Source organism: Cervus elaphus, chromosome 16 (assembly GCF_910594005.1).
Source record: "Cervus elaphus chromosome 16, mCerEla1.1, whole genome shotgun sequence".
Taxonomy (NCBI): domain Eukaryota; kingdom Metazoa; phylum Chordata; class Mammalia; order Artiodactyla; family Cervidae; genus Cervus; species Cervus elaphus.
Window position 1 is genome coordinate 27674961 of NC_057830.1, and position 13644 is coordinate 27688604.

The 13644-nt window shown below is 36.5% G+C and overlaps 1 protein-coding gene across 5 annotated transcripts in view; it reads left to right on the forward strand.

Moving 5' to 3' along the window:
* ZNF782 (zinc finger protein 782) overlaps window positions 1–13644 on the forward strand; it is a 73598-nt gene that overhangs the window by 45610 nt on the left and 14344 nt on the right. The window lies entirely within an intron of this gene.

A 13644-nucleotide genomic window follows, 5' to 3' on the forward strand; every position in this document is an offset into this window, starting at 1 on the left:
ACTAGGCAGTTATTTGGTCATGAGGCCAAAACTATCATAAATGGGATCAGTGTCCTTAGAATAGGAACCCCAGAGAGCTTACTCACCTTTCTATCATATGAGGATACCTCAAGAAATCAACCATCTATGAACCAGGAAATGGGTCCTCATCACACAGCGAATCTACTGACACCTGGATCTTGGACTTCCCAGCCTCCAGAACTATAAGAAATAAGTGTTTGTTGTTTATAGACCACACAGTCTATGGAATTGTTGTTACAGCAGCCTGAACATACTAAGACACCATTCATTGAGAAAAAAATAATCACTCTCAGAAAATTAGGAATATGAGAATATGACCCAATAAAGGATATATATGTGAAAGATCTAATGCTAACAACATACTTGTTGTGGGAGACAGAACACTTTCCCTCTAAGTTAGAAAATAAGGTAAGGATTAATTTCTCATCACTATTATTTAGTGTTTTACTGGAACTCCTTACTAGTAAAGTAAGGTTAAGAAAAGGGGGAAGAAAGTATATAGATTGAAAAGGAACAAAAAAAACTGCCTTTATTCACACATGACATTTCCTATATAGAAAACCCCCCAAAATATACCAAAACATTCCTGGAAATAATAAGCAAATATAACAACTTTACAGGATCCATGGTCTATTTGTAAAAGTTATTTCTGTCCTGTATATTAAAAATGAACAATTGAAACTTAAGTACAAAATATAATAATAATTGTGTTAAAAAGAGGAAGTACTTAAGGATAAATCTACAAAATGTGTTTGCAGAAAACAATAAGATGCAGATGAAAGAAATTGAACAATATCCAAATGATGGAGAGATGTTTTTTATTTATGGATTGGACAATTTAAGATATCAGTTCTCTCTGCTATCTTGATCTATAGATTCAAGGCAGTGTCAATCATGATTATAGGAAATTTTTATCAATAAACTGATTCTAAGATTTATATGGAAAAATCAAGGGATCTACAATAGCCAAAATAAATCTGATGAAGAACAGAGAATGATATTTCCTGATTTCAAGGTTTATGATATTGGTGAAAGAATACTCTTGTTATTGAATGGAACAGAATGGAAACTTAGGTAGATACACACAAACATAATAAAGTGAATTTTGACAAAGTTCAAAGGCAATTCAATGGAGAATGTATAACCTTTCATCAAGTAGTGCCAGAACAATTGAATGTCCATATATTATAGAAACAACAACCTCAAATTCAGGCCTCATATCTTACCCAAAAATCAGCTTAGTGTGGATCACAGGCATAAGTGTAAATTGCAAAACAGAACCATCTAGAAGCCAAAAACATAGGAGAATATCTGTGAACTAGGGTTGTCAATACGTTTTTACATACAACACCAAAAGAAGATTTATGAAAGAAAAAAATTGATATATTGGACTTCATTATAATTTTTAAATGGTGCTCTAAGAGACACTGTTAAGAGAATGAAAACAAAAACCACAGACTGGAAGAAAATTTGTTAATTGTACTTGTACTCAGGAATTGTACAGAATATACAAAGAGCTCTTAAAATTCAATAGTAAGAGATAATGATGTCAGTAAAATAGTGAGCTAGAAAACTTGAAGCTCTCATTCCCCCATAGAAACAGTTTTTTAAAAGTTTGTCAGAACTCCGAAGAGTGAAGTTTTACAGTTAAGCAACTAAACAAATACACGATCAAGAAAAGGTCATCTACAAAATGGTAGAAAATTCTTTAGTGTTTTTACTCATCCTTGTCCCTCAGATTGCTGAGTACAGTGATGGTCTTGGTCTTGAGCAGATGGCTTCCCAGTTTCCAGGTCCTTCCTATAACCAGAAAATTTACAAATTAATTTGCAAAATTTGCAAATTATTTTGTATGTCTGTTCTGACCTATCAGGGGATTACCTAAAGGGTTAACTCAAGATGTTCATCTGTTTCACATAATACAGAGTACAGGCAGGAAAAGTGACAAGACATGCTCATAAAAGACAAAGCAGGCTACAAGTCCACAGATGCCTGGGGCAAGAGACTATAAGTGGACACACATCATAGGCCATCTGAGACAAAGAGGGTAAGCTGGGGAGAGAGTCTTGATAATTAGGACATTCAAAAGTAGCCAAAAAGATAGGTAAATTTAAAAAGCCATTGACTTGCCTGGGCAAGACACATACTCAGAATCTAAGACTGGAGAAGACCTTAAGCTTCCACCACAGTCTGACTTGTGGCATAAGACAAACCTAGGTAAGTGTGAAGGAGTGCCACAGAATAGATCCAGTTTGCAAAGTTAGGGAGAGGTGGTTCTCATTTTTGTGTTCTTTGTTTTTGGCAGTTTTTTTTTTAGCTTCTGTCAAGGAATTCCATCAAAATAATACCTAAATGTGAACCAGAGGAACAGAGAGTTGGTGATCCACACACTACAAGCAATTGACTTTACAAAAAAGTAGTTTGGTTAAGTCTCAAGACACTTGGACTACTACAGCCTCCAACAGTCAAAATAATAATAATAATAATATTAGCAAACCCTGGAAAAGAGGAGAATCTGATTTCCAGAGTTGACATATTTTAATAATCAAATGCCCTATTTTCAATGAAACATCACAGAGTATACAGAGAAATGGGAAAACATGCCTCATTGAAGGGAACAAAATTCTTTGACAGGAAGAACCACCCTTGAGGAACCCAGACATCAAATTTTCTGGATGAGTATTTTAAGATAACTGTCTTAAATATGACCAAAAAGCGAAAAGGTAACATAGTAAAGAACTAAAGGACATTAGGAAAACAACATATGGATACAATTGGAACAGCAAAAAAAAAAGGGAAAATTAATAGGAACAAAACAAATTCTGCAGTTGAAAATTTTTCTGAAATGAAAAATTCACTATAGGACTTCAACAAGAAACAGAAAGACAGAAAAAGAGCTAGAAGATAGGACAATTGAAATTACCTAATCTGCGAATCACAAAGTAACAAGAATGAGGAAAAGTGAACAGACCAAAAGACTTTCGGGGTACCATCAAGAGGAACGATGACTGCATAATGTGAGTCCCAAAAGAGAAGAAAGAAAAAGGAACAAAAAGTTATTTGAAAAAATAATGGCTAAAAACTCCAAACTTGATGAAATACATGAATCTATAAATCCAACAAGTTTGATGAACTCCAAGTGTAAGCCCCAAAAGACCCAAACTGAGAAACATACTCTGTCCAAATATATACAGAGAATCTAGAAAGCAATGAGTAAAGTGACTCATCACATGCAAGGGACCCTGAACACAATTATCTCCCTATTCCCCCCAGAAACTTTGGAGACCAGAAGGCAGTGGAATAATGTATAAAGTGGTAAAAGAAATGAACTGTCAAGTGAGAATTCTATATCCATAGGAAATGGCAACCCACTCTAGTGTTCTTGCATGGAGAATCCCAGGGACAGCGGAGCCTGGTGGGCTGCCGTCTGTGGGGTTGCACAGAGTCAGACATGACTGAAGCGACTTAGCAGCAGCAGCAGCAAGATAGTCCTTTAAAATTGAGGGAGAAATTAAGAAATTGTAAGAAAATTAGAGGGAGTTCATTACCACTGGAGTTGCCCTTAAGGAATGTTAAAGGAAGTCCTTCAGGTTGAAATGAAAGGATGTTAGATGGTGACTGTCATCTAGAATCTCCAGTAAAGGCAAAGTCATGGACAAATAAAAAAGCCAGTTTTAGTTTTAACTTTGGTGTGTTGCTTCACTGTTTATATTCTGCAAAACTAACAAATAAATAAAAATGATTATGAATCTATATTATTGGGCTCACATTGTATACAGATGTAATTTGTGAGATCAGTAGCATAAACATAGAGGATAGAACTGTAGAGCTTTCATATGATTGATGTCAAGTTGACATCAATTTAAATTAAATTCTTATAACTATGTATATAACCCCCGTGATAACCACAAAAAAAATTCTACAGAATATACATAAACAAATGAGATGAATCAAAATTTATCAGAACAAAACAATCAGCTAAACACAAATGGTGCTAGTCATGGAGAAAATGAGGGCAAAAAAAACTATAATATATACCAAAAGCTGGTAGCAAAGTGACTGAAGTAAGTCATTCCTTGTCAGTAAATACTTTAAATGGATTAAACTGTATCAAAATGTAGAGATTGTCAGAATTTAAAAAATTAACCAACTTTATGCTGTCTTATAAGAGACTTAACTTAGATCTAAAAACACACTTAGGTTGAAAATGAAAGATGGGAAAAGATATTCTATGCAAATAGTAACCAAAAGACAGTAGAGGAGGCTATTCTATTAATAGACAAAATAGACTTGGAGTCAGAAACTGTTACAAGAGGGAAAAAAAGGACATCATTTATTGACAAAAGGGTCAATCCACCAGAAAAAGAAATGCATAAGCATATATGTATCAAACATCAGAGTCTCAAAATATATGAAGCAAACACTGACAATTGAAGGGAGAAGCATATGATTCTACAATAATGAACACTTCTGTATTCCACTTTCAATAATGGATTAAACAACCAGAGAAAGATTAAATAAAGGACTTGAACATCATAAAACAACTGAACCTGACAGAGAAGACTCCATCCAAGTTCAGTAAACTACACATTTTTTTCTGATGTGCACGTGGATCATTCTCTAAGATAGACCACAAAACAAGTTTTAACACATTCTAAAAGACTGAAATCAAATGTAGTATCTATTCCAAACACAATTAATAAAAGTAAGAAATCATTAACAGAAAATGGAATGTCATAAATATATAGAAAATAGAAAGTGAAGTCACTCAGTTGTGTCCGACTCTTTGCAAACTCATGGACTGTAGCCTACCAGGCTCCTCTGTCCATGGGATTTTCCAGGCAAGAATACTGGAGTGGATTGCTATTTCCTTCTCCAGGGGATCTTCCCGATCCAGGGATTGAACCTGGGTTTCGCTCATTGCAGGCAGACGCTTGACTGTCTGAGCCACCAGGGAAGCATGTAGAAAATAGCATGCTGTTAAACAACCAGTGAGTGAAGAAATCACGAAGGAAATTAGAAAATACCTTGAGACAGTAAAAATATAAATACAGTATACCAAAACTCATGGGATGTGGTGAACATAACACTAAGGTGGGAATTTATACCTGTAAACACATATATCAAACAAGAAAAAAGATCTCAAATCAATGACCTAACTTTACACCTTAAGGAAGTAGAGACCAAAGAACAAACTAAACCTAAAGTTAGCAGAAAGAAGAAGATATTATAATACAGATTAGAAAAGAGATAAGTAAACGGATAAACAAGAAATCAGTGAAACCAAAAGTTCTTTGACAAAGAAGCAAAATTCACAAACCTTAGCTAGATGAATAAGAAAAAAAAAAAAGAAGAAGAAGGCTCAAATTACCAAAATCAGATATAAAATTGGGGCAATATTACCAATTCCACAGAAATAAAATATCTATGAAAATACTATGAGTGTAGGACAGCAGATTGGACAACCTAGACGAAATGGTCAAATTCCTAGAAACCCTTTGTCTTCCAAAACAAAATTATAAAGAAATAGAAAATAGCCTAGATCTATATGTAGTTTCTAGTATAATTCTCCAATTAAGAGGAACCAAAGTTCCTTGGAGAAATGGCTGGTTCTAGAGCTGGAACATGGAACATGCAAGATGAGTATGTAAGAACATAAGGAAATACTCAAAAAACAGAATGATGGGGGCATGTCAAAGACCACAGGAGTCTAACTGAAAGAGCTCGCAATAGCTAAAGCTGCAACAATTTGAACAATAAAATGATAAATAATAAAATAGTGTTGGTTTATAACTCAAAGTATAAATTACTTATGAGTCCATACTAGTAAGTGTGGTTGATTAATACAATTAATCATACAGATAAGTATGATTAAGTAAGTAAATGGGAGAGAACCGAAAAATCTCCAAACAGAATTACTAACAACATAGTTACTGTACCTTCAAGGAGGTGGAGCAAAATTTCCCACCGCTTGCTTCCCTTGTGGTTCAGTTGGTAAAGAATCTGCTTGCAATGTAGGAGACCAGGGTTCGATCCCTGGGTTGGGAAGATCCCCTGGAGAAGGGAACGGCTACCCACTCTAGTATTCTGGCCTGGAGAATTCCATGGACTGTAAAGTCCATGGGGCTGCAAAGAGTCGGACATGGTTGAGTGACTTTCACTTTAGCGGGCTTTGCCTAGTGACTTCCTTCTCAGAGTACAATATAGGGACTTAGCTGACAGTCCAATGTTTAAGACTCCCCACTTCCACTGAAGAGGGCACAGGTTCAATCCCTGGTCAGAAAAAAGATGCTGCATGCCACTCTGCATGCTAAAAGTTAATAATAATAATGATAATAAAGAATACAATATGTATGGGGGTGAGGTTGGGAAGTAACTACATTGGAGAATCCTGGTATACTTTTAACCAGGTTGTCATCAATGATTAATCATATTGATAGCATGTACCCTTGATTTGGTGGGGTAGGAATGCCAGTCATTTTACCTCTGGGGTCCTTCTCCCAGAAACACAACACCGTTTTTAACTATGAGAAAAACATCAGATAAACCAAAACTGGAGAACCTTCTTACAATGTCCTCTAAACTGTCAAGATTATATTAAAAAAAAAAAAAAAGATTACTTATAGTCTAGAGGAGGCTAAAGAGACAGGATAACCAAATATAATGTGGTATCCTGGATGGAATTGTGGAACAGGAAAAGAAAAATGATTAGGTTAAAAAAAACAAGGAAATCTGAATAAAGTATAGATTTTACTTAATAATAGTGTATCATTATTATATTAACAGGTATGACAAACATGCTAGTAATAAACAATGTTAACAGTAGGGTAAGTTGGATACAAGTTATACAAGAATTCTCCTTTCTCTCTCTGCCATTTTTCTGTGAATTTAGAAGTTTTCTTAAATAAGACATTTATTTGGGGTGGGGGGAACCTCCTCAAGGCATGAGTACAGCAGAATGGAGGGGAAAGGGAGAGGGGAATCACTGTATGACAGAACAATGTAAATGGCTCAGTCATCACAAAGAGAAAAAGTAGAATACAGATAAGCAGAACATCTCTAAGGGAAGGTGCATTATTTGGGCAATCTGATTGTTGCTGCTAACACTGTGGTTTTAAAAAGTCAAACCAAAATTAGAATAAGCTCACTTTGAATCAAATTTAATATGTAAGTTTTTAATTTACATACAGAGTACATCATGCAAAATGCTGGGCTGGATGACTCACAAGCTGGAATCAAGGTAGTTGGAAGAAAACAACCTCAGGTATGCAGATGATACCATTCTAATGGCAGAGAGCAATGAAGAACTAAAGAGCTGAGGGTGATGAAAAAGCTGGCTTGAAACTCCACATTCAAAAACTAAGATCATGGCATCTGGTGCCATCACTTCGTGGTAAATAGGTAGAGAAAAAGTGGAAACTAGTGACAGATTTTATTTTCTTGGGCTCCAAAATCTCTGCGGAGAATGACTGCAGCCATTGCTCCTTAGAAGAAAAACTAGGACAAAACTGGACATCGTATAATAAAGCAGAGACGTCACTTTGCCGGCAAAAGTCCATATAAGTTATGGTTTTTCCAGCAGTTTTGTATGGATGAGAGTGTCAGACCATAAAGAAGGCTGAGTGCTGAAGAATTGATGCTTTCAAATTTTGATTCTGGAGAAAACTCTTGAAAGTCTCTTGGACAGCAAGATAAAACCAGTCAATCTAAAGGAAATTGACCCTAAATATTCGTTGGAAGGACTGATGCTGAAACTGAAGCTCCAGGACTTTGGCCACCTGATATGAAGAGCTGACTCACTGGAAATGACCATGATGCTGGGAAATACTGAGAGCAGGAGGAGAAGGGGGCAACAGAGGATGAGATGGTTGGATGGTATCACCAACTCAGTGGACATGAGTTTGGGCAAACTTCAGGAAATAGTGAAGGACAGGGAAGCCTGATGTGCTGCAGTTCATGGGGTCACAAAGATTCAGACAAATCTTAACAACTGAACATTAACAATAATAAAAAAGTGTGGTCTAATTTCAGTTCCATCCCCATCACTTAATTCTGTTTTGTTAATATATCAGAAAGGTAATCTGGGGTTTGGTACAAGGGTAAATAAAGATTTCCAAATTAAGTGACAAGAAGCATTAACTGAGTTGCAGTGTAAGAAACAAAGCTGGCATATCTGTTGTAAAAACATGAAAACAGTAAATTCAAAAGTGGAAAGACATTTAAAGTTTAACCAAAACCTAAAGCTAGATTTCTTTCTCTTTAGATATTGAGACATAAAATGCATCTGTTGGTTCTTTTGAAGTTTGGGCTTATGAAGATCTTCTGTCAGGCTTCCCAGCCTGGGGATCCAACAAAGGGACTGGGAATCCCCAGGGAATCTGACCTTGAAGGCCAGTGGGATTTGATTATAAGACTTCCACAGAACTGGGGGAAACAGACTCCAGTCTTGGAGGGCACAAGCAAAATCTTGCATACACCCAGACTCAGAGGAAAGGATCTGTGACCCCACAGGAGACTGAACCAAAACGACCTGCTAGTTTTGGAAGGTCTCCTGTGTGGGCATGGATTGGCAGGGGCTCACCACAGGGATGGGGGCACGGACAGCAGAAGTCTGGGAAAGTCCCCCTTGGTGTAAACCCTCTTAGGAGTTGCCATTAACCCTACTAAAGAGCCCGTATACCCAAGGCCTGGGTTGCCTTAGGCCAAAAAACTACCAGGGAGGGAGCACAACCCCACTCATCAGCAGATAATTGAATTAAAGCTTTACTGAGCATGGCCCTGCCCAAGAGAGCAAGACCCAGTTTTTTCCCACTGTCAGTCCCCTCCTATCAGGAAGCTTACACAGGCTTTTTAACCTCCATCAGAGGGCAGACAGAAGAAGCAAAAATAACCACAGTCCAACAGTGACTAAAACGAAAGCCACATTACAGAAACTTAGTCACCTTGGAAAAGCAGAAAGTTATATCCTAGATGAAGGGACAAGATAAAACCCCAGAAAAAAACAACTAAATGAAGTGGAGATAGGCAACATTCCAGAAAAATAATTCCAAATAATGATACTGAAGATGATTGAGGGGCTTGGAAAAAGAATGGAGGCAAAGATTGAGAAGATGCAAGAAATATTTACCAAAGACCTAGGAGGACTAAAGAACAAACAGGGATGAATAATACACTAGAAGAAATCAATAGGAGAATAACTGAGGCAAAAGAACAGGTAAGTGGCCTGGAGGACAGAATGGTGGAAATCACTGCCGCAGAACAAAATATAGGAAAAAAAAGAATGAAAAGAAATGAAGACAGCCCAAGAGACCTCTGGGACAACATTAAACGCACCAACACTTGCATTATAGGGGTCCCAGAAGAAGAAGAGGGAGAGGAAAAGGACCTGAAAAAATATTTGAAGAGATAATAGCTGAAAACATCCCTAATGGGAAAGGAAAATAGTCAACCAAGTCCAGGAAGCATCGAGAGCCCCAGGCAGGATAAACCCAAGGGGGAACACACTGAGACACATAGTAATCAAACTGACAAAAACTAGATAAAAGGCAGAGATAAAATATTAAAACCAACAAGGGAAAAACAGCAACATAAAAGGGAACTCCCATCAGGCTATCAGCTGAGTTCTCAACGGAAACTCTACATACCAGAAGGGAATGACATGATATATTTAAAGTGATGAAATGGGAGAACCTACAACTAAGGATACTCTACCCAGAAAGACTCTTCTTCAGATTTGTTGAAGAAATCAAAAGCTTTCCAGATAAGCAAAAGTTAAGAGAATTCAGCACCACTAAACCAGCTTTACAACAAATGCTAAAGGAACTTCTCTAGGCAGGAAACAAGAAAAGGAAAAGACCTACCTACAGAATATAAACCCAAAACAATTAAGAAAACAGTAATAGGATCATACATATCAATAATTACCTTAAATGTAAATGGATTAAGTGCACCAACCAAAAGACATATAGACTGACTGAACAGATGAAAACATGTGCATGTATCCAATTCCACTTACCATATCACTCTACTTAATCCCCCCAGATTGTATATACTTATTTTATATTGTTAGGTTAATCATGTTCCCATTATGACTTGCAATTGTAATTATCTTTTATTTTTGTCTGTTGATTATGAAAACTGATAAACATCTTTCTCTATTGTGATTATGTAACTCTAACTTAATACCATTGTATCATCATTGGTCAACAGAAAAGTGATAGAATTTTATATCACGAAAACTACCATTTAATAGAAAAACCTGTAACCACTTTTTAAAATCCAGATGCATATAAGAATTATCTTGGAATTTTTTGAAAAATACAAATGCCCAGGTTTTGCTTTTTTTTTTTTCCACCAGAGCTCCAGATATGTTTCTAATGAGTAGCCATGTTTAAAGACTACTGGACTATATGAAGATCTTTTACTTTTATCTAGTTTGTTTCACTTTTTCTATTTCATATTTAGTGCTCCCATTTCATTTATATTTCCAATTTCTCCATCTCTTCTTTTTTTTTTTGATGTTCTTTCTCAAGTCTTTATCAAGCATAGTAGAAATGCTCTTGTATACACATATATAAATAATACATATAATATATATGTTTTAGAAAACTTATGAATTTTTGCCTAACTAAAAAATTTATGGCATTTTTATTGCACTTGTTTGACTTAGTATAAATAGAATGTTAGATTTCTAACTTAAATAAATAGATATGCAACAAACAACAAAAGTTTACTGTATAGCATAGGAAACTATAGTCAATATCTTAAAATAACCTATAATGGATAATAATTTCAAAAATAATATATATGTATATGTATAACTGAATCACACAAAAAAAGAATTCTACTTTTTGAAATTTAGTAATGTTTATCTTTTTGCCAGTTTTTCTAAATGTCCTATGGATGTCTAATAACAATGTATGAGATACAAAATTTTAAATATATTTGTATAGGATATGAGTACTATAAATAGAAATCTACTATATTTAAATTACTAATGACCTCAATCAAGGTGCTCCTATTCTTATTTTTTTCTGCACTTGATAAAATATTCTCAAAGAAATGTTATTATGTCTCACTATGATTATATATTTTTTGTTTTCCCTTATATTTCTTCTTTTTGCTTTATGTATCTTTGTTTCTTGGTTGTTAGGTGTCTAACAGTTTATGATGTCTATCTTCTTTGTGAGTTGTACCTCTTATTAATAAAATATTCATCTTTGTTTCATTTTAAGAGAAAAAAAAGACAATTTGGTACTGACACAAAAACAAATATAGATCAATGGAACAGGACAGAAAGCCCAGAGATAAACCCATGCACCTCTGGTCACCTAATCTATGACAGTGAGGCAAGAATATACAATGGCAAAAAGGCAGTCTCTTCCATAAGTGGTACTGGGAAGACTGGACAGTTGCATGTAAAAGAATGAAATTAGGACATTCACTAACACCATCTACAAAAATAAAATCAGAATGGATTAAGGACCTAAATGTAAGACTGGACCCTATAAAACTCTTAGAGGAAAACATAAGAACACTCCTTGAAGGAAATGGCAACCCACTCCAGTATCCTTGCCTGGAAAATATGATGGACAGAGGAGCCTGGTGGGCTTCAGTCCTTGGGGTCGCAAAGAGTCGGGCACAACTGAGCGACTAACACTTACTTACCTACTTCACATAAATCAGAACAAGATTTTTTTGACCCATTTCCCAGAGTAATGAAATAAACAAGTGGGACCTAGTTAAAAGCTTTTGCAGAACAAAGGAAACCACAAACAAGACATAAAGACAACCCTCAGAATGGGGAAAAATATTTGCAAACAAAACAACTGACAAAGGGTCAATCTTCAAAATATAAATAATTTTAACTTTAGTAAAAAAAGATCATGCAGTTGACAGTGTAAACACAGGGAACAAATCACTCATTTGTGGGTGGGTAAGCCAAAGAATGCTCAAACTACCACACAATTGCACTCATCTCACACGCTAGTAAAGTAATGCTCAAAATTCTCCAAGCCAGGCTTCAGTGATATGTGAACCGTGAACTTTCAGATGTTCAAGCTGGTTTTAAAAAAGGCAGAGGAACCAGGGATCAAATTGCCAACATCCGCTGGATCATCGAAAAAGCAAGAGAGATCCAGAAAAACATCTATTTCTGCTTTATTGACTATGCCAAAGCCTTTGGCTCTGTGGATCACAATAAACTGTGGAAAATTCTGAAAGAGATGAGAATACCAGACCACCTGACCTGCCTCTTGAGAAATCTGTATGCAAGCCAGGAAGCAACATTTAGAACTGGACATGGAACAACAGACTCGTTCCAAATAGGAAAAGGAATATGTCAAGGCTATATATTGTCACCCTGCTTATTTAATTTATATGCAGAGTACATCATGAGAAACACTGGCCTGGAAGAAGCACAAGCTGGAATCAAGATTGCCAGGAGAAATATCAATAACCTCAGATATGCAGATGACACCACCCTTAATGGCAGAAAATGAAGAAGAACTAAAAAGCCTCTTGATGAAAGTGAAAGAGGAGAGTGAAAAAGTTGGCTTAAAGCTCAACATTCAGAAAACTAAGATCATGGCATCTGGTCCCATCACTTCATGGCAAATAGATGGGGAAACAGTGGAAACAATGGCTGACTTTGTTTTTCTGGGCTCCAAAATCACTGCAGATGGTGATTGCAGCTTTGAAATTAAGACGCTTACTCCTTGGAAGGAAAGTTATGACCAACCTAGACAGCATGTTGAAAAGCAGAGACATTATTTTGTCAACAGAGGTCCATCTAGTCAAGGCTATGGTTTTTCCAGTGGTCATGTATGGATGTGAGAGTTGGACTATAAAGAAAGCTGATTGTCAAAGATGATGCTTTTGAACTGTGATGTTGGAGAAGACTCTTGAGAGTCCCTTGGACTGCAAGGAGATCCAACCAGTCCATCCTAAAGGAGATCAGTCCTGGGTGTTCATTGGAAGGACTGATATTGAAGCTGAAACTCCAATACTTTGGCCACCTGATGCGAAGAGCTGACTCATTTGAAAAGACCCTGATGCTGGGAAAGATTGAGGGCAGGAGGAGAAGAGGATGACAGAGGATAAGATGGTTGGATGGCATCACCGGCTCAATGGACATGGGTTTGGGTGGACTCCAGGAGTTGGTAATGGACAGGGAGGCCTGGGATGCTGCAGTTCATGGGGTGGCAAAGAGTCGAACATGACCAAGCGACTGAACTGAAGAGTCTTTTGAAGAAGGGAATGGCTACCCACTCCCATATTCTTGACTGCAGAACTCCATGGACATAGGAGCCTGGTGGGCTGCAGTCCATGGGGTCGCACATGACTGAGTGACTCTCAAGAGACTTCTGGTCTGAAGTTCACATGGAAGGCTTAGAAGTTAAGACTCCCAAATAGAGAGGGATGGTTTTGTTTCCAGCTTGCCTTTCAGACCCTGCTGCAGGGTCAGGCTTATTGCTGACATTTTACCCCCATAAGTTGTTGAATATAATTGATACATTCAATTGTGATAAGTTTGAGGTGAATTGGAAAAACCTTTGAGGATAATTCTTGGAACAAAAGTGACATTCATGATCATTTGGTAAGTATACTTTATTACTTTAATGA